At 41.9% G+C, this 19,687-nt stretch overlaps 2 long non-coding RNA genes across 2 annotated transcripts in view; both read right to left on the reverse strand.

The window, feature by feature from the left end:
* Positions 1–19,687, reverse strand: part of LOC135226136 (uncharacterized) — a 93,700-nt gene that overhangs the window by 45,611 nt on the left and 28,402 nt on the right. Inside the window, exon 2 of the long non-coding RNA XR_010317179.1 lies at positions 8,995–9,548. This is a non-coding gene — a long non-coding RNA (uncharacterized LOC135226136). The remainder of the gene's footprint in view (positions 1–8,994; positions 9,549–19,687) is intronic.
* Positions 11,328–13,469, reverse strand: LOC135221069 (uncharacterized). Its single transcript, XR_010315867.1, has 3 exons — positions 13,249–13,469; positions 12,109–13,213; positions 11,328–12,073 (listed from the first exon to the last, which is right to left on the reverse strand). It is a non-coding gene; the product is annotated as an uncharacterized LOC135221069 (long non-coding RNA).

Consider the following 19,687-nt stretch of genomic DNA (forward strand, 5'->3'; position numbering starts at 1 on the left):
GGACACCTCTGGAACTGAGTAGTTCGACAGTGAGGGATGCCTCTGGAACTCAGAAGTTTGACAGCGAGGGGCACCTCTGGAACTGAGAAGTTCGACAGCGAGGGACACAGGAAGCTTGTTCCGCAGTCCGACGTACGAGGGAGAAAGAACCTCTGAAACGGAGAAGTTCGACAGCGAGGGACACAGGAAGCTTGTTCCGCAGTCCAATGGTCGAGGGAGAAACAACCTCTGTAACTGAGAATTTCGACAGCGAGGGACACAGGAAGCTTGTTCTGCAGTCCAACGGTCGAGGGAGAAAGGACCTCTGGAACTGAGAAGTTCGACAGCGAGGGACACAGGAAGTTGGTTCCGCAGTCCAACGGTCGAGGGAGAAAGGACCTCTAGAACTGAGAAGTTCGACAGCGAGGGACACAGGAAGCTTGTTCCACAGTCCAATGGTCGAGGGAGAAACGACCTCTGTAACTGAGAATTTCGACAGTGAGGGACACAGGAAGCTTGTTCCACAGTCCAACGGTCGAGGGAGAAACGACCTCTGTAACTGAGAATTTCGACAGCGAGGGACACAGGAAGCTTGTTCCGCAGTCCAACGAATGAGGGAGAAAGGACCTCTGGAACTGAGAAGTTCGACAGCGAGGGACAAAGGAAGCTTGTTCCGCAGTCCAACGAATGAGGGAGAAAGGACCTCTGGAACTGAGAAGTTCGACAGCGAGGGACACAGGAAGCTTGTTCCGCAGTCCAACGGTCGAGGGAGAAAGAACCTCTGGAACTGAGAATTTTGACAGCGTGGGACACAGGAAGCTTGTTCCGCAGTCCAACAGTCGAGGGAGAAAGGACCTCTGGAACTGAGAAGTTCGACAGCGAGGGACACAGGAAGTTGGTTCCACAGTCCAACGGTCCGGAAGGGAGCACGACCTTGGAACTGAAGTTAGTCGACAGCGAGGGACACATGAAGCTTGGTTCCACAGTCCAACGGTCGAGGAGAAACGACCTTTCTGGTAACTTGAGAAGTTTCGACACGAGGGACACAGGAAGCTTTGTTCCGCAGTCCAAACGGTCGGAGGGAGAAACGGACCTCTGGTAACTGAGAAGTTTCGACAGCGATGGACACAGGAATCTTGTTCCGCAGTCCAAACGGAATCGAGGGAGAAAGGAACCCTCTGGAAACTGAGAAGTTACGGACAGGCGAATGGGGACAAACAGGAAGCTTGTTCCGCAGTCCAACGATGAAGGGAGGAAAAGACCTCTGGAACTGAGAAGTTCGGACAGCGAGGGGCAAAGGAAGCTTGTTCCGCAGTCCCAACGAAATGAGGGAGAAAGGACCTCTGGAACGGGAGAAGTTCGAAAGGAGGGGCCTGGGAAGCTTGGTTCAAGCAGTCCAACAGTCGAGGAAGAAAGGGACCTTTTCTGGAACTGAGAAGTTCGAAAGGGGCGAGGGGCCAAAGGCAAGCTTGTTTCCGCAGTCCAATGGTCGAGGGAGAAAGGACCTCTGGTAACTGAGAAGATTTCAACAGCGAAGGGGCAAAGGAAGCTTGTTCCGCAGTCCAACGGCGAGGGAGAAACGACCTCTGGAATTGAGAATGTCAACAGCGCCAGGGGCCAAAGGAAGCTTGTTCACGTCCAACGGTCAAGGAGAAAAGGACCTCTGGAAAACTGAGAAGTTCGACAGCGAGGGGCAAAGGAAGAATTGTCCGCAAGTCCAAACGGTCGAGGGAGAAACGACCCTCTGGAATTGAAGAATTTTCCAACAAACAGCGAGGGGCAAGGAAGCCTTTGTTCCACAGTCAACGGTTCCAAGGGAGAAGGACCTCTGAACTGAGAAGTTCGACAGGCCGAGGGCAAAGGCAGGCTTGTTCCCAAGTTCCACACGGTCGAAGGGGAGAACGACCTTCCTGGAACTGAAGAAAGTTCGACAGCGAGGGAACACATTGGAAGCCTTGTTGCGTCCCAACACGGCGAGGGAGAGGACCTCTGACCTGAAGAAGTTTTCGACCGCGAGGGGAAAGCGAAGCTTGTTCCAGCAGTGCAACATCGAGGGAGAAAGAAAGGCCTCTGGAATGAGAAGTTCCACAGCGAGGGGCAAAGTGAAGCTTGTCCGCAGTCCAACGTGAGGGAGAAAGGACCTGCCTCTGGAACTGAGAAGTTCGACAGCGAGGGCAAAGGAACTTGTTCCGCAGTCCAACACGTAGAGGGAGAAAGGACCTCTGGAACTGAGAAAGTTCGACAGCGAGGGGCACAGGAAAGTCAGCTTGGTTCCGCAGTCCAACGGGATTCGAGGGAGAAAGGAACCCTCTGGAACTGAGAACGTTCGACAGCAAGGGGCAAAGGAAGCTTGTTCCGCAGTCCAACGGTCGAGGGAGAAACGACCTTCGGAATTGAGAATTTTCAACAGCGGAGGGGCAAAGGAAGCTTGTTCCACAGCTCCAACGGGTCAAGGGGAAGAAAGGACCTCTGGAACTGAGAAGTTCGACAGCGAGGGGCAAAGGAAGCTTGTTCCGCAGTCCAACGGTCGAGGGAGAAAGGACCTCTGGAACTGAGAAGTTCGACAGCGAGGGGCAAAGGAAGCTTGTTCCGCAGTCCAACGGTCGAGGGAGAAAGGACCTCTGGAACTGAGAAGTTCAACAGCGAGGGGCAAAGAAGCTTGCCGCTCCAACGGTTCGAGGGAGAAAGGACCTCTGGAATGAGTTCACAGCGAGGGGCAAAGGAAGCTTGTTCCGCAGTCCAACGTCGAGGAGAAAGACCTCGGAACTGAGAAGTTCACGCGAGGGGCAAAGGAAGCTTGTTCCGCAGTCCAACGGTCGAGGGAGAAAGGACCTCTGGAACGGGAAGTTCGACAGCAAGGGGCAAAGGAAGCTTGTTCCGCAGTCCAACGGTCGAGGGAGAAACGACCTCTGGAATTGAGAATTTCAACAGCGAGGGGCAAAGGAAGCTTGTTCCACAGTCCAACGGTCAAGGGAGAAAGGACCTCTGGAACTGAGAAGTTCGACAGCACAAGGAGTTGTTCCGCAGTAAGGCAGGAGAAATGCGACCCGGAACCTGGAATTTCGCAGCGAGGGAAACAGGAAGCTTGTTCCGCAGTCCAACAGTCGAGGGAGAAAGGACCTCTGGAACTGAGAAGTTCGACAGCGAGGGGCAAAGGAAGCTTGTTCCACAGTGCAACAGTCGAGGGAGAAAGGACCTCCGGAACTGAGAAGATCGACAGCAAGGGGTATAGGAAGCTTGTTACACAGTCCAACGGTCGAGGGAGAAACGACCTCTGGAACTGAGAAGTTCGACAGCGAGGGACACAGGAAGCTTGTTCCACTGTCCAACGGTCGAGGGAGAAAGGACCTCCGGAACTGAGAAGTTCGACAGTGAAGGACACAGGAAGCTTGTTCCGCAGTCCAACAGTCGAGGGAGAAACGACCTCTGGAACTGAGAAGTTCGACAGCGAGGGACACAGGAAGCTTGTTCCACTGTCCAACGGTCGAGGGAGAAAGGACCTCCGGAACTGAGAAGTTTGACAGTGAAGGACACAGGAAGCTTGTTCCGCACTCCAACGGTCGAGGGAGAAATGACCTCTGGAACTGAGAAGTTCGACAGCGATGGACACAGGAAGCTTGTTCCACTGTCCAACGGTCGAGGGAGAAAGGACCTCCGGAACTGAGAAGTTCGACAGTGAAGGACACAGGAAGCTTGTTCCACAGTCCAACGGTCGAGGGAGAAAGGACCTCTGGAACTGAGAAGTTCGACAGTGAGGGACACAAGAAGCTTGTTCCACTGTCCAACGGTCGAGGGAGAAAGGACCTCCGGAACTGAGAAGTTCGACAGTGAAGGACACAGGAAGCTTGTTCCGCAGTCCAACGGTCGAGGGAGAAACTATCTCTGGAACTGAGAAGTTAGACAGGGAGGGACGCAGGAAGCTTGTTCCGCAGTCCAACGGTCGAGGGAGAAACGACCTCTGGAACTGAGAAGTTCGACAGCGAGGGACACAGGAAGCTTGTTCCAAAGTCCAACAGTAGAGGAATAAAGGACCTTTGGAACTGAGAAGTTCGACAGCGTGGGACACAACAAGAAATTACGCAGAACGGGTTAAAATGAAATGAAAAAAATGAAAAAAAAAAAAATGTGTTTGTTTCTCTTAAAATTACTGAACGGCGAGAGCAGTAACTCTACAGGAAATAATAAGCTTACTTTTTAAAGGACAAGTTTCCTTAAAAATGGAACAATGGAAGCGAAGGAAGATTTTAGAGCTTACACAAAAAAATAAATAAATAAAGAAAGAAAGAAAGAAAAAAGGTCGCCACATTGGATAAACAACCCGAAGAAGTGTTAGTCTGACGAGTGTTACAAGTTCCTCAGAGGAGCAAGAAAACTGTCCTGAAGTTCAAGGAAGCATAAGACACAACAGCAACCACAAAATAATAGGTAATTCTACAGCTTAGCGGTCCACATACACTGTTCCCTTATGTGTTTAAGTTTTCTTTCTTATTTTCACTTTCTTCTTTCGACAGATCTGCAAACAGTAGCATATTTGTTAAAAAATTAACAGTTTATCTGCTGACAGAAGCAGAGATTGTACAAAAAAAGAAAAAAAAAAATGGGAATAAAGCTCTGCATCTCACGCGAATAGTGTAGTTTGGACGCAACTGTGTTTGTGGAGTGAGCGCTTAGGAACCAGGATGCAGGTAGGAACTTGGCACGGTCTCTTGCTCTACAGCAGCCACCTTTTCATAAATCTGAAAAAATCAGCTGTTCATCTGCTCACAGTAGAAGAGATTTACGAGTTTCAAATTTTGTAGGTCATGTTTTTGTTTATTTACGCGCTCCCTTTATTCCCCTTGTTTTTTTTTTTATAATCTCTGCTTCTGCAAGTAGATAAACTGCTTATTATTTAATTGTTTTCCAAGATTCAGTATTTGACAGATCTGTATGCTGACCTTGACTTCACGTCATGCCGTGAATTGGGACCCCTAAACTGTAAGATTTCCTAAGAATAGACAGTAAAGCCACTTTGCATCGACTTGAAATGGAAGTGACTGGTGTTTGTGACGGGAAGCTTAAACAATCTGCACCTGATTCTTCCGAGTCAAGAAGGAAGGTAACGGAAGAAGCGTCCGGAAAACGAGAAACGATATTCTAATGACGAACACTCGAGCCAATGGGATGTATAGAATAAGACCTGCGGAATCTGAACAGAAATGCTGTGGTCTAAATTAAAAATATGAGCCACCAAAGCGCTGCCTTGTTCATGATGATCATAGGCCCTTCTGTGTTCCCTTAATCTTACATCCAGTCCCCTACCACCCTCCCCGTAATAACGACCATTACAATCATGGCATGGAACCATGTAAACACCGTTGGTTCTATTATTATTCTTTGTAAGAGTCGCCAAAGTGTTTTTATAATATAAAACATTTCTATATCCTTCGATGATGGGCTGATATCTTCTCGCCCCGCCCACCTTTTTAGATGCTTTTCAGTAGGAGACTACCCTCTCACTTTACATTTTAACGTCAACATGACTGATTATTATTATTATTATTATTATTATTATTATTATTATTATTATTATTATTATTATTATTATTATTATTATTATTATTATTATGTCATAAAAATCCACAATCATATATTAAAGTATATTACTATGTAAAACAAACACAGACTTTCGCCTCATCAGTGTTGACGTTAAAATGTAAAGTGAGAGGGTAGTCTTCTGAAGAGCATCTAAAAAGGTGGGCGGGGCGAGAAGATAACAGCCCATCATCGAAGGATATAGAAATTGTTTATATTATAAAAACACTTTGGCGACTCTTATAAAGAATAATAAGAGAACCAACGGTGTTTACATGGTTCCATGCCATGTGGACGTATTAAGGGAACACAGAAGGGCCTATGATCTTCATGAACAAGGCAGCGCTTTGGTGGCTCATAGTTTTAATTTAGACCACAGAATTATTGAAGATAACAAGTCATTTACAAATGAAAACCCTTTTATCAATAGGTTCACTGCCAAACAGTGCTTGAACGATTTTAATTTCAGAACTGACGTTGACCATGTGGATCCTGATGCTCTGCTTCCTCTTCCCATCTCTCTCCAGATAGCCGACGTCCCTGTGGATGTTTCCGACTATGGCACCCATGCCGTGTAAGCAGGAGCAACTTCGCAAGTTCGAAGATCAAGGGGATTGGCGCAACTGCCTGTTGAATTTGGAATTACATAACACTTGAACCAGCACTTCGATGATGGGCTGTTTTCTTCTCGCCCCGCCCACCTTTACAGATGTTCTTCAGAAGGAAACTACCCTCTCACTTTACATTTTAACGTCAACACTGATGAGGAACACCGTTCTGGTGTTCGAAAGCCTATGTTTGTTTTACATAGTAATATACTTTAATATATCATTGTGGATTTTTATGACACAGATTGTTCTTCGCGAGATTGTGAATTTCTTAACAACCATTATTATTATTATTCTGAAGACGAAACCTATTCATAAGGAACCTCCAGGGGGTATTATTCAAGCTTTCCAAGAAAATGGTGTTCACTAAGAAGTAAGAGGAGGTGAAGGGAAATACAGAAAGAAGTGATCTCACTTATTAAATACGAAAAATATATGAAACAATTGATAAATAGATAAAAATGATGCATTTCAATGCAAGAAGAATAATATTAGGGTAGTAATGCACTGCATCTTCTCTTGAACTTTTGAAGTTCCAACTGCACGACATCCTCATGGAGACTGTGATCTTTACAACACAAATATGAAGTAACCCACAACCCTACCATGTTAATAGTACAAAAAGGGCAACTCAGTTTTTTCATCAGATACGACAGAGGAATTGGGGAGATGAATTAAGGCGTTGAACTTCACAGACTGAGTTGTAAAACGACCATTCAGGTATATTCTCACGTTTCGAACTAATAAGAGAATGGACACCTCAAGGCCTGTAGTGTGCTAATGACAAGTAAAGAATGTATCCAAGAATAGAGAGACTGGAGGTATTTGGAGTTTCATCGAAGTGGGGAAACTATAGGCCACTGTTGTTCTTGTTCCGAACTCTAACTTCAACACTTCAAAATACTGGAGAGATGAACATAAACAATTCCACCACTTGTAGTATCAATGACAGAACCACCACTACTCTCAGGTGAACGTCATCTCTCACCAAGAGTTCAAGACAGTCGAATTACTAGGTTCTCAGTACTTCTCTACAAAAGTCAGATTTTGGGGGTATTGAAGAAACTCACAATGGGAAATTTAATGAAAAGACGAAAGTGATTTATTCAGATCTCCAAGGTGTATGGGGACCGAGGAGTGTAAATAAGAAATTTATCTAATCCCTAAAAACAGGGTTGGGCATTGAGGAGGCCCGTGACAAAAGAAGGGCCTAAAACTCCCCAAAGCGTCACACCTATAACTGTTGGTCCCTTGGCCCAACTGCTGCCTAATTAAAGAGAGTTCCTACTCTATATTTAATCAATCACTTGAGGATATCATCGGAAATGCATCCAAATTCCCCATATTCCAATGACGAATTGATTCTCTTTCGCAAGATAACAGCGTTGCGCACACAGAGGTTCAACTCAGGCCAGGTATTGCAAGTCAAACATCAATTCTCGGTTCTTTTTTTGCTCCAATCGTTTTGAGAAGCTCCAGGTGAGCTGCGCGGGGTGTCATCGTACCCCAAAGCCTGGAAACACAGAACGACGCAAAGAAAGAAATGCAGTTTCGCTAGTCTTTGTTCGCGAACGTCAACGCGTCATATCAGAAGATGTGGGCTTATTTGATCGTGTTCGACGCTTCCTATCTCGCTTAACTGATGTTCCCTGCTGCGCTCAAGCTGCTTCGTGAGAATACACAGAGTATAGGCTTCAGCATTTCATTGCCTTTCTAGGTTTGCACTTCCCCGTGATCATAATAATATTGTTCCAGTCGGTTTACCGCTTAATTTGTATTAGAGACTTCTTATATTCTCACTTAGTTCCAAAGTCAAAATTATAAAGCTATATTATATATATATATATATATATATATATATATATATATATATATATATATATATATAGATATTTATATATATATAATACGATATATAGTATAATATATACTATATTATATAACACCGGTATATGAATAAATGTATCACACCATTCTCAACCAAGTGCATAATATATACGTGAGGCTTTAATGCAAATATATAATATACGATATCCATTAAGACACACACACACACAAAGTTATGTAACTTCAAATTTTACTTACGACCATTAATAATTAGTTCACTTTCTAAAAAAAAAAATAAACATGTAAAATATAAGAAGAGTGACGGCAAAGATTGCTGGGTGAAGGATTGGACTAACTACCAATTTTTAACCAATTCAATCACCCCCAAAACGTTCTATGACATCAAATGTGAGAAAATATTCATAATAATATTGGTTATATTCACTGATACTGTATTCCATAACAGGTGGGCCCATGGACCTCTGAACTTCGTCATTTCAAAATAATTTTTGGAAACTCTTTCCACTGAAAGCCACAAGTCCCACATGCGAAGAATTTGATTTCACTACTTCCTATTCCAGATTCAAGGACAACAACATAACGCGCATCCAGAAATTCCAGGAAACAGATTAGTTAAAAGGCCACTGCCGCATTGTACTCATAGGGAAACTATTTCTTTTTCATTCCCTGAGCTCAGACTAAGACGTATTACACAAGAGAAATGTGATAAAAGCAATTTTCCACGAGCAAGACATACAAGACATTCAAGCCAGGCTGAGACAAACTTAATATAGGGAAGTAACTTGACATCAGCAACAGAACAAATACGAAGAAAGCCATAGGTAAGTTCAACCCCCCGCCGAGAAGGCTGCCCATGGGGGATGGGGTAGGGGGGGGGGGCGGTTAGGGTGGGGAAGGTAATGGTAATGGGGGAGGGGGAGAAGAGATGGGGGAATTGAAGGAGGGAGGAGGAGGAGGAGAGAAGGAAACGGGGTTTTGTACTTACCGGTCGTAGTGACCTGTTGCACGAGGGTGCACAGCCAAAGTCCTACGATGAACGACAGGACGAAACAGGATGCCCGATCTCCTTCAGGCAGCTTCTTGCGGGTCATTTTTCGTGGAGGCAACTTCAGGAGGCAGATTCCCAAAGAGAACGGAGGCCAGGTGCTTTGGAATTCCGGGTAAATAACAGCCCACCAAAAAAAAAAAAAAAAAAAGGATGAAAAAACTTTTCACGCACCAGTTTCTTCTCCCTTCTCCTTCTTCTTCTTCTATTCTTGAAACGTTCTTTTCGTTTATTAGATTCTCTCGATTTTCTCTCGTAGTTCAAGTACCGATAACTATAGAGTTAATCGTTATCAAACACTCCTATACACAAATACGTCACTAAAGTTTCCAACCGCCTTGCAGCAGAAAGTTTGCTCTGGGAATCGTTACAAAGAGGTGCTTTTCCTTTTCGTGCAATTTCAACGCTATTACTCACAAATCTCGTTCGTCTCTGTTATGTTCATTAAAGTTTTTTATTATTCTTTGCACACACAATATACTTCGTATGGAAACCTGAAATAAAAAATTATATTATTATTATTATTCTGTACTTCATAATTGCAAAAAAGTATAAAACCTGTTATCGACAGCAGATCAAACTTGCTTATGAATAAATAAATAAACACTGACGAAAGTCCATTGACTTAATAACGAAAAATTCCACACACAAATTCAGGGCTATACTTACCCAGCCGTGTGTAAGTCAGCCTACAATTATCATAAGAATTTAAACAAACCGACACAGACAGACATCCCTATATTCACAATAGAAGTTATTCCCGCGAGGTATAGTGAGTCGGATATTAAACGAATTTTTTTTATTTAATAATTTGTGAATATAAAAAAATGTCTCGGCTTATCTTACAAAAATTCACTCACACACACACAATATATATATATATATATATATATATATATATATATATAATAAACAATTTGGAAAGTTACCTTATGTTGTAAAGCAAGCATGTATAGTACACAGACACTGAATTTCGAATGCATAACAGTCGACTACACTAAAAACGAAAAAATATCTACTTATACCCTCATTTCCTTCGAATCGTTCCAAAGGTTTTATCATTACTATCAAGATCACCACATATTGACTACAGTAATGCACATCGAAAACTACGCGTATGAAACAAAAAATGACATAACAGAAAAATACGGTTTAGCAGCGCGATCTCAATTTATTTCAGTGAGTGGCAATTCTCTGCGCAGGTAGATAAGACTCCCTTGTGTCACCAATTACTGCTATCTCTTTCTCTTTTCGCTTTATTTGTATATTTTTTTTTATGAGGCTGGTTAGATAAACGGCCTTGAAGCCACCTGGACTTGGTCTATGTCATTCCATGGGTTGAGGAGGCGACCCAACCGAAGCAAGTTGCAGGTTTAGTTTTTAAATTCTGATGTCTGTATACACACATACGTACGTACATACACTATATATATATATATATATATATATATATATATATATATATATATATATATATATATATATATATATATATATATATATATAATTAACAACCTCAGCAAAACTATCCTACTTTCCACGAAACTCCAGAACAGCGACGAGAGAGAGAGAGAGAGAGCCTGGAGTTTCTTCCAGACTCCTGAAGCCAAACGAACAAGAGAGAGAGAGAGAGAGAGAGAGAGAGAGAGAGAGAGACTCCATGTGGCACACTAATGCATCGGTGGCAGGAAGTAGTCGACTCCTGCGAGCAGCGTGAAGGAAGAAGAATTATTCGACCATTTACTTCTGCCGAACTTGACTACGACTCTTGGCCAGTGCCTCTCTCCTATCGTTTATGATCAGATTCACTCGTCACTGCCTCATATTATTCTCTCTCTCTCTCTCTCTCTCTCTCTCTCTCTCCCAGTGCCTCTCTTCTACCGTTATAAATCTCTCTCATCTGAAAGTCAAACTCCTTTAAACACTGCTTTCTCTGTAACTTCAAACTCGTCAGTCTTTCCAAAGCTATTATAGAATTTCCCGTTTTTGCAAGTATGCACATTTAGCGCTGTTTATCAAATTCTTTTTATCCACGAAAACACTATTTGAATTCTCTCATGATGTGTTTGACGTGGTTCGAGAATTTCATATGCAACCCTGATATGTATATGTATATATCAGGTCGGCAAGGTGACCTCGTCGTAATTATGGCACTGCGGGTTCGTTTCCTGCTATCGGACATCATCATTTCTTCATATTTCTTTGAAGTTGGATCTATATGCATATGTATATGTATATGTATGTATGTATGTATGTATGTATGTAAGTATTACGATCTCGACTCTCGAGATCGACAGGTTCTTAAAAATAATAAGCAATTGGGCTGTAATGACTGATGACAGGTGACAAACAAAGGAGGGAGGAGCATAACAAAATCAAAAAAGTTACCTTAAAATTAATTTATTTACAAGAATTAAATACATTATGTACAGTGAGTCAAGGTTCTGGGTGGCAAAAACACAAAAACATTGAAAAAGCAGTGAAATAAAGATTACAATAAATGTAAAAACAGCAGCATAATAATAAATGAGAATTAAACACTAAAGCGGCATAATGATACTAAGAGAAAAACGGGAACACTTCCTCAAACAATGAGGACAACTGTCCAATGCCGAACGATCAAGATAGAGCCGATACGACAACCACCTCGTCCTTGGAGACAATATGGACATCCTCCTCGAATGCTGGACGATCAAGACAGAGTTGATGCAACAACCATCTCGTCCTCAGATGCAGTATGGAAGTCCTCCTCGACCACTGGACGAAAACACGTCACTGCTGCTGCCCAGTGAGGTCGCACTCGACACGTCGTCCTCTTCACGACGAAAACACGCTATTGCTGCTGCCCAGTGAGGTCGCACTCGACACGTCGTCCTCTCGACGACGAAAACACGCCAATGCTGTCTACCTCCAACTCGAAGTCATACTCCATACGACGACTTCAACCAAATAACCAGGTATCCAGTACCTGGCGCTGCCTCATGCTGGTCCACAGGTAATCATACCTGACTGCCTCTGACTGACTAACTGACTGGTCGTTCTGCCTTCCAGAACCTGACTGGTCGTTCTGCCCTCCAGAACCTGACTGGTTGTTCTGCCCTCCAGAACCTGACTGGTTGTTCTGCCCTCCAGAACCCGACTGGTTGTTCTGCCCTCCAGAACCTGACTGACGAAGTTTGACGCCATCCAACAGACGTCAACTCGCCAGCAATTAAAAAACAAAAACAAAGGAGGCAACAATCCACCAAGGGAACAATCGGCAAACGATTGTTCCTAACACCTACCCACCTAACAGAAAAAAAAAAATTATCATTATTAATTTTTTTTTTTACAAACAAAATACTCTTCCCCGATGCTGCCACACCCCCGTCAGCCAAAACAGAACCAATCCTGGCAAGGTCGCCAATATTACGATCTCGACTCTCGAGATCGACAGGTTCTTAAAAATAATAAGCAATTGGGCTGTAATGACTGATGACAGGTGACAAACAAAGGAGGGAGGAGCATAACAAAATAAAAAAAAGTTACCTTAAAATTAATTTATTTACAAGAGTTAAATACATTATGTACAGTGAGTCAAGGTTCTGGGTGGCAAAAACACAAAAACATTGAAAAAGCAGTGAAATAAAGATTACAATAAATGTAAAAACAGCAGCATAATAATAAATGAGAATTAAACACTAAAGCGGCATAATGATACTAAGAGAAAAACGGGAACACTTCCTCAAACAATGAGGACAACTGTCCAATGCCGAACGATCAAGATAGAGCCGATACGACAACCACCTCGTCCTTGGAGACAATATGGACATCCTCCTCGAATGCTGGACGATCAAGACAGAGTTGATGCAACAACCATCTCGTCCTCAGATGCAGTATGGAAGTCCTCCTCGACCACTGGACGAAAACACGTCACTGCTGCTGCCCAGTGAGGTCGCACTCGACACGTCGTCCTCTTCACGACGAAAACACGCTATTGCTGCTGCCCAGTGAGGTCGCACTCGACACGTCGTCCTCTCGACGACGAAAACACGCCAATGCTGTCTACCTCCAACTCGAAGTCATACTCCATACGACGACTTCAACCAAATAACCAGGTATCCAGTACCTGGCGCTGCCTCATGCTGGTCCACAGGTAATCATACCTGACTGCCTCTGACTGACTAACTGACTGGTCGTTCTGCCTTCCAGAACCTGACTGGTCGTTCTGCCCTCCAGAACCTGACTGGTTGTTCTGCCCTCCAGAACCTGACTAGTTGTTCTGCCCTCCAGAACCTGACTGGTTGTTCTGCCCTCCAGAACCTGACTGACGAAGTTTGACGCCATCCAACAGACGTCAACTCGCCAGCAATTAAAAAAACAAAAACAAAGGAGGCAACAATCCACCAAGGGAACAATCGGCAAACGATTGTTCCTAACAGTATGTATGTATGATATATATATATATATGATAATATATATATATAGATATATATATATATGTATATATATACATATATATATATATATATATATATATATATATATATATATATATATATATATATAAAGCCACAACTGTCGATTAATATCCAATTCACTACACCTCGGCAAAAACCTACACCTAAGACGAATTATCCAGAGGTATATTATAACTGGTATTAAACTACATTTGTATATGTATATGTGTGTAATTATATAATATAATAATAATAAATATATATATATCTGATATATATCGGGGGTTGTATAATTTGTATATAGGGGTTATACATGTGTATGTAAAAATAATGTATCCATATGATTTATATCAAGCCAAAGCAAAAACAACCCCTACCCGCTTACGAAACCAAAACGGCACTTTTCCCTGATAAAGAATACTTTTAAAATCTCGCCGCGTAAAAGGGAGAAGAAGAAAAAACAGAACCTGACAACAGTACAATTACCATCAATACCATCATATCGATCATCATCATCACACATTTACCAAAAAAAAAAAAAAAAAATTCCCCGCAGCATCTCTCACCTGTAGAAATTTACAAATCTTCCGGTGATTTATCTGTTATTACCTTTAGACTTATCTGAAAGCAGCCTCAGGAAGTTTTTTTTTTCTTCTGGGGGAGGGGAGGGGGGAGGGGTGGCTGGTTGGGGCGGGTCCTGTGATGGTGATCATAATCCATATGGGCAACGAGATAGAATAAATCTGCATAATTTCACCCTCGGCCGGCGATCGCCTGCACAGATGGTGGCAATAACACGGGCGAACACGCCCCCCCCCCCCCCCCCCCCCCCCCCCCCCCCCCCCCCCCCCCCCCCCCGACGTGCGAATCGATCGAGAGAAATCTACGGTCGTTGGCCTGCTAAGGTCATGGTGGTGATGGCGGCCTCGCTAGGGTTAACACACTCACATATGCACACGCACATGCACACACACACTTACACACCCACGCAAATACACACAAACACTCAAACACCCACACACACACACAAACACACACACACGGACTCACTCGTGCTTGCTCGGAAACAAATAGGACTTATTTCATGATCAAATACTATCTGTTATGCATTACGTGCCCCATTTTGTTTGAGCATTTTGCGTCATGATTTTCTTACCATCGTAATGCCTGTGCTTTAGGGTACATGGATAGAATGCAATTTATACGGGCGTGTATGTATACTTATTATATGTTTGCACATACATAGACGCAGTATAAATACAACTATTGAGAATAAATATAAAAACCTAAATTAAATATAACAATTACAATTGCTGCTCTCCTCTATGCCTAATGAATAACACTCCACCTTTTCACACAATTTGCTTATAAACAGAACAAAGAACTTTAATGAAAACAAGTTTATGCGCAGTCTTCACTATAAAATATGAACACTATAAAAGTATTCGGTCGCATCCAAAGTGCGCAAACTTGCATTCAACAACCTTAGTATATCCACCTTTCTATGGGTCAATTAAGGTCACCAAAATATAAGGAATAAACTGTGTGATTTGGTTAGTAGTTCGTTTGGTGAAGCGTTAAATGGTAGGAATTCTGGTGTGGACCTCTAGACTCTGACCAACAGTATACTTACGAAAAGGGACATGACTTATATACCTCCAATTCAAGAACTATGGCGATGCCAGACTAAAATGCTTCAGACCTACTCTGATGAAAAGTTTATGCTCTGATCAATAATTAATTGAAGTCAAAAGCAATTTTCAAAAATACCGGAGTTTCTTATTCCAACCACAAGAAAAAGCAAACCCACAGATGACACGGTTTCAAAATGTTCAAATTTATACATTTTCTCTTTACAAATTTCCACTAGAGAAACATTTGACAACTATGCAATCTCCATCAGGGCGCAATATCAGTGTCATCTTGATATAAAAAAGATCAATAAAATCCTGAAATTGATCAACTTTCTCTTGCATGCGTTCTTCCTCCCCCTCCTCTCCCAACTTGTTTTCTTGACACTAAGAGTTTGTTTTACATCTTATCTTGCGAAAACCAATATAAACTTACTCATGTTGTCATGTTTACAAACATTTACAGGGCCTCGAGTATGTGCAGCCCTAGGAGATGAATCATTCGGACGAAAATCTCTGCTTGGAAATTCTCCGCCCACCGAGTGAAGGCAGAACTACAAAGGTTAGTTCACAAGCTTATCATTGTTCCTCTCTGCAAATGAAGTAATATATAATCTTTTTAATTTCCTACATGATATAAAATGTGATGCGGTAAATACCAAGCTAAACAATGTTGGGTTAGGTCTTTCTCAAATGAGTAGTATAAAAACGATGAGTAGTATAAAAACGTAATGTGCGTAGCAAGACCTACAGTGATTTTGGAGTAGAATTAAGATGACACTTCCGCCATATATTTCGTTAAAAGTTCTTTCAATGACGTTGAAGCGGTAAATACCAAGCTAAACTATGCTAGGTTATGTCTTTCTCAAATATGAAGTATTAAAATAAAACATACTACTTTAGAATGGAATTCAGAAGACACTTCCGCCATAAATATTTCGTTATGAGTAAGTCCTCTCGATTACGAGATGATTTTGTACACCCCCTTGTAGGAAACCATCGCAATGATTGTCTAACTCATCGTAAAGGGTCCCCCCAAAAACGCCATCATTCCCTATCCTGGCAACACCTAAAGAAAGCCAGACACATACTGAGGTAAACACAACGACAATCCCCGCCTAGGAGGAGGAGGAGGAGGAGGAAATGGACAAATACACATGAGCGTAAAGGATGACTGCAACCATCTTTCTTTCACCGCTGGACCACTCTAGCAACAGGACCATTCGCTGCGTTTCCAACGGAGATTTCCTTCTGAACCGCAATGCAGGCTTCATTGCATACATTTGGCAGTTTCAGATTCACACACACACACGCACACACAGATAAGGTGGGGGGGTGTGGGAGTGGTTCAGAAGGAGGGGGCCAGGAACTAGGGCCCGGGTATGTGAATGACCGGACAGCCTTGCCAAGTCTTGGAGGTCGGCGAGTTCGGGGTATCATGGCCACACCCAGAAAGTAAACACCTAATAACATTTTGTCTACATCTATTTCTTTTCTTTTTCTTTTCTTTTCTTTTCCCCCTCTCACTCGCCAATCTTCCTTCCATCTTCAGACCCGAGAAACTCGATTAGAAAAAAAGAAGAAAGATTGGGAATAAGGAATAACGAATAAACACAGAGACAGAAGGAAAAACAAATAGGACGATGACACCTCGTCTCCAGAGACCAACTGGGAATGCATTTCCACTCGAACGCTCAGGCCAGGCCACCATCAATGAGGTATTGAGCAAAGAAAGAGTTCCCCGACCTAACCTTCGGCAGCAAAGGAGCAACAACACCAGCACCGACCAAGCATCATCTTCCTTCGGGTGGGAGAAGGGCAATGACCTGAAACAACCTGAGTTTTGAATCATCTCGGAACACTGGCGGAGTTCGCCTGGGTTCGTACGCGTTCGATCCCAGGGCAGTGAGAGTTTCATTAAGAGACACTAATGGGGAGGTCTGCATGGAATGAGACTGATAAATCGAATGACCCTCTCTCTCTCTCTCTCTCTCTCTCTCCTTGTGCGTTCATTAGCATTCCGGACAATAAGACTGAAGACGATAACTGTATAACTGTATTTGTGCCTTGAACTACGTGTACGTGTGAGCCTATCGATGTGCGATAATGTTAGGTTTAAGAAATATGTAAACATTTGGCTATAAAATATATATACATACATACATACGTGTGTGTATGTGTGTGCTTTTCAAAGAACACTGCACTTGAAGCTTTGTTCTATTTCCTGTTCTATGTATTTACATTGAGCAACGCATAGCATATCATTCGCCTTTTTTAAAGGCACTACTACTTGTCTTCCTTCTGTCCTTTCCTCTTTACCGGATGAGTTATCCCATCCAATTCATTTGTTGGTGGGAAATGTAGAGAATTCTATCCAATTCCCCTCTTCAAAAGGCTTCTGCATCACGTTCACCGTCTATTCCAATTTATCTGTTTATGAATTCCGAGTTTCATTCGTAACGTTTTAATGTCATTAGCTCTCAAATCCCATTCCCTTTTCAAAGGACAACTATGTTAAATGTGTTTCATATCCATGGAGTTTCTTTTTGTATCCACGAACTCCTTTTCTTTTCGTATCCAAGAGCATTATTTTTTTCGTATCGACGAACTTTTTCCGTATCACCGATTTTTTTGTATCCACAAGGACGTTTTTATGTATCCATAAACTTTTTTTCGTATCGACAAACTTTTTGTTTTTTCGAATCCACGACCTTTTTTCGTATCCACGAACTTATTTCCGAAATCACGAGTTTTTTTTTTTTTTGCCACGAATTTCTTTCGTATCCCCAAACGTTTTTCGCATTCATGAAGATTTTTCGTATTCGGGAACTTCTTTTCGCATCGACGAACGTTTTTTTCGTACCCACGAACATTTTTCGTTTCCACAAACGTTTTTCGTATTCATGAACATTTTTTCGTTTTTGAAAACTTCTTTTCGTATTGACGAACTTCTCTTCGTGTCCACGAACTTTTTGTATCCGCGAACTCCATGAACATTCTTTTTTTTTCTTCATAGCAGCGGACTCTCTCTCTCTCTCTCTCTCTCTCTCTCTCTCTCTCTCTCTCTCTCATCCACGAACTTTTTTTTTTGTTACGTATCCACGAACTCACTGGGAAACTTGAACGAATATCTCTCAACGCTTTACATTTAACGGACCATACGAGAGTTTATGGTCCGTCCCCTTCCCCTTTAGCGATTCTTTTTTTTTTACTTAAATGATGCAGTCATGTTTCACACAGATTCGCCCCTTTTTCAAGTGACTGCGATGAATCTCTTCTATGGAGTCTTTCTGCCTTCAGCGACGAGAGGGGTGGAGGTAACTTCATGCACCGAGCTTACGAAACAGCTTGATCTGCTTCTTCTTCTTCTCCTTCTTCTAACAGCGAAGACTGTATCACAACTTTAGTAGTTTGTATCTTTGCTCAGATGCTGCCGAGCCTAGCGTCCACGATGGTTATATGTCCCTTTATTTCTATTTATTTATTGTATTTATCTACTTATTTTCTTTTCTACTTTTCAGCTGTGATTTTCCCCAGTTCAATTCGTCTTCTCTCGACTCCATCCGATTATTTAAAGGCTGCTATTTTCTTCAAAGTTGTAATTCATTCATCTTGATCAACTGCTAATCACGTATATTTACTGCTAATTACTTATGTGCCTTCAAGAAAGGTACTGAAATCATTTTCATTGATTTGATTGTGTATTTTCTGATTGACAGGATTATTTCTTGACTTCTAATTTATACAAATAATCTTAAATTTTCTTCATCCATCAGGAAAGAAAAACTTTAAAAAAATCATCTTTACTTTGTTACTGACTGCTTCCTGCCCATCTCACTTTCCTGGTTACCTTCAAAAGTTCTTTAAATGTATTTAGGCTTGTAGTACAACTTTCACGAGTTCTTTAAATGTGTTTAAGCTTGTAGTACAACTTTCACGAGTGCTTTAAATGTGTTTAAGCTTGCAGTACAACTTTTACGAGTTCTTAAAAATGTGGTTAGGCTGTACACACCTTTCACGAGTTACTTTAAAATTATTAGCTGTAGTAAAACTTTCACGAGTTCTTTAAATGTATCTAGGCTTGTAGTAAAACTTTCACGAGTTCTTTAAATGTATCTAGGCTTGTAGTAAAGCTTTCACGAGTTCTTTAAATGTATCTAGGCTTGTAGTAAAGCTTTCACAGTTCTTCAATGTAATCTAGTCTGTAGTAAAGCTTCACGAGTCTTTACATGTATCTAGGCTTGTAATAACTTCAAGAGTCTTTAATATGCATTAGGCTTGTAGTAAACTTTCACGAGTTCTTTAAATGTATTAGGCTTGTAGTAAAACTTTCACGAGTTCTTTAAATGTACTTAGGCTTGTAGTGAAACTTTCACGAATTCTTTAAATGTATCTAGGCTTGTAGTACAACTTTCACGAGTTCTTTAAATGTATATTTAGGATTGCAGTAAAACTTTCAAGTTCTTTCAATGTATTTAGTATTGTTAGCAAAAACTTTTCAGGGTCCTTCAAATGAATTTAGGATTGCTAGTAAAAACTGATCAATTTACATTCGTGCTTATG

Source organism: Macrobrachium nipponense, chromosome 20 (genome assembly GCF_015104395.2).
Source record: "Macrobrachium nipponense isolate FS-2020 chromosome 20, ASM1510439v2, whole genome shotgun sequence".
NCBI lineage: Eukaryota > Metazoa > Arthropoda > Malacostraca > Decapoda > Palaemonidae > Macrobrachium > Macrobrachium nipponense.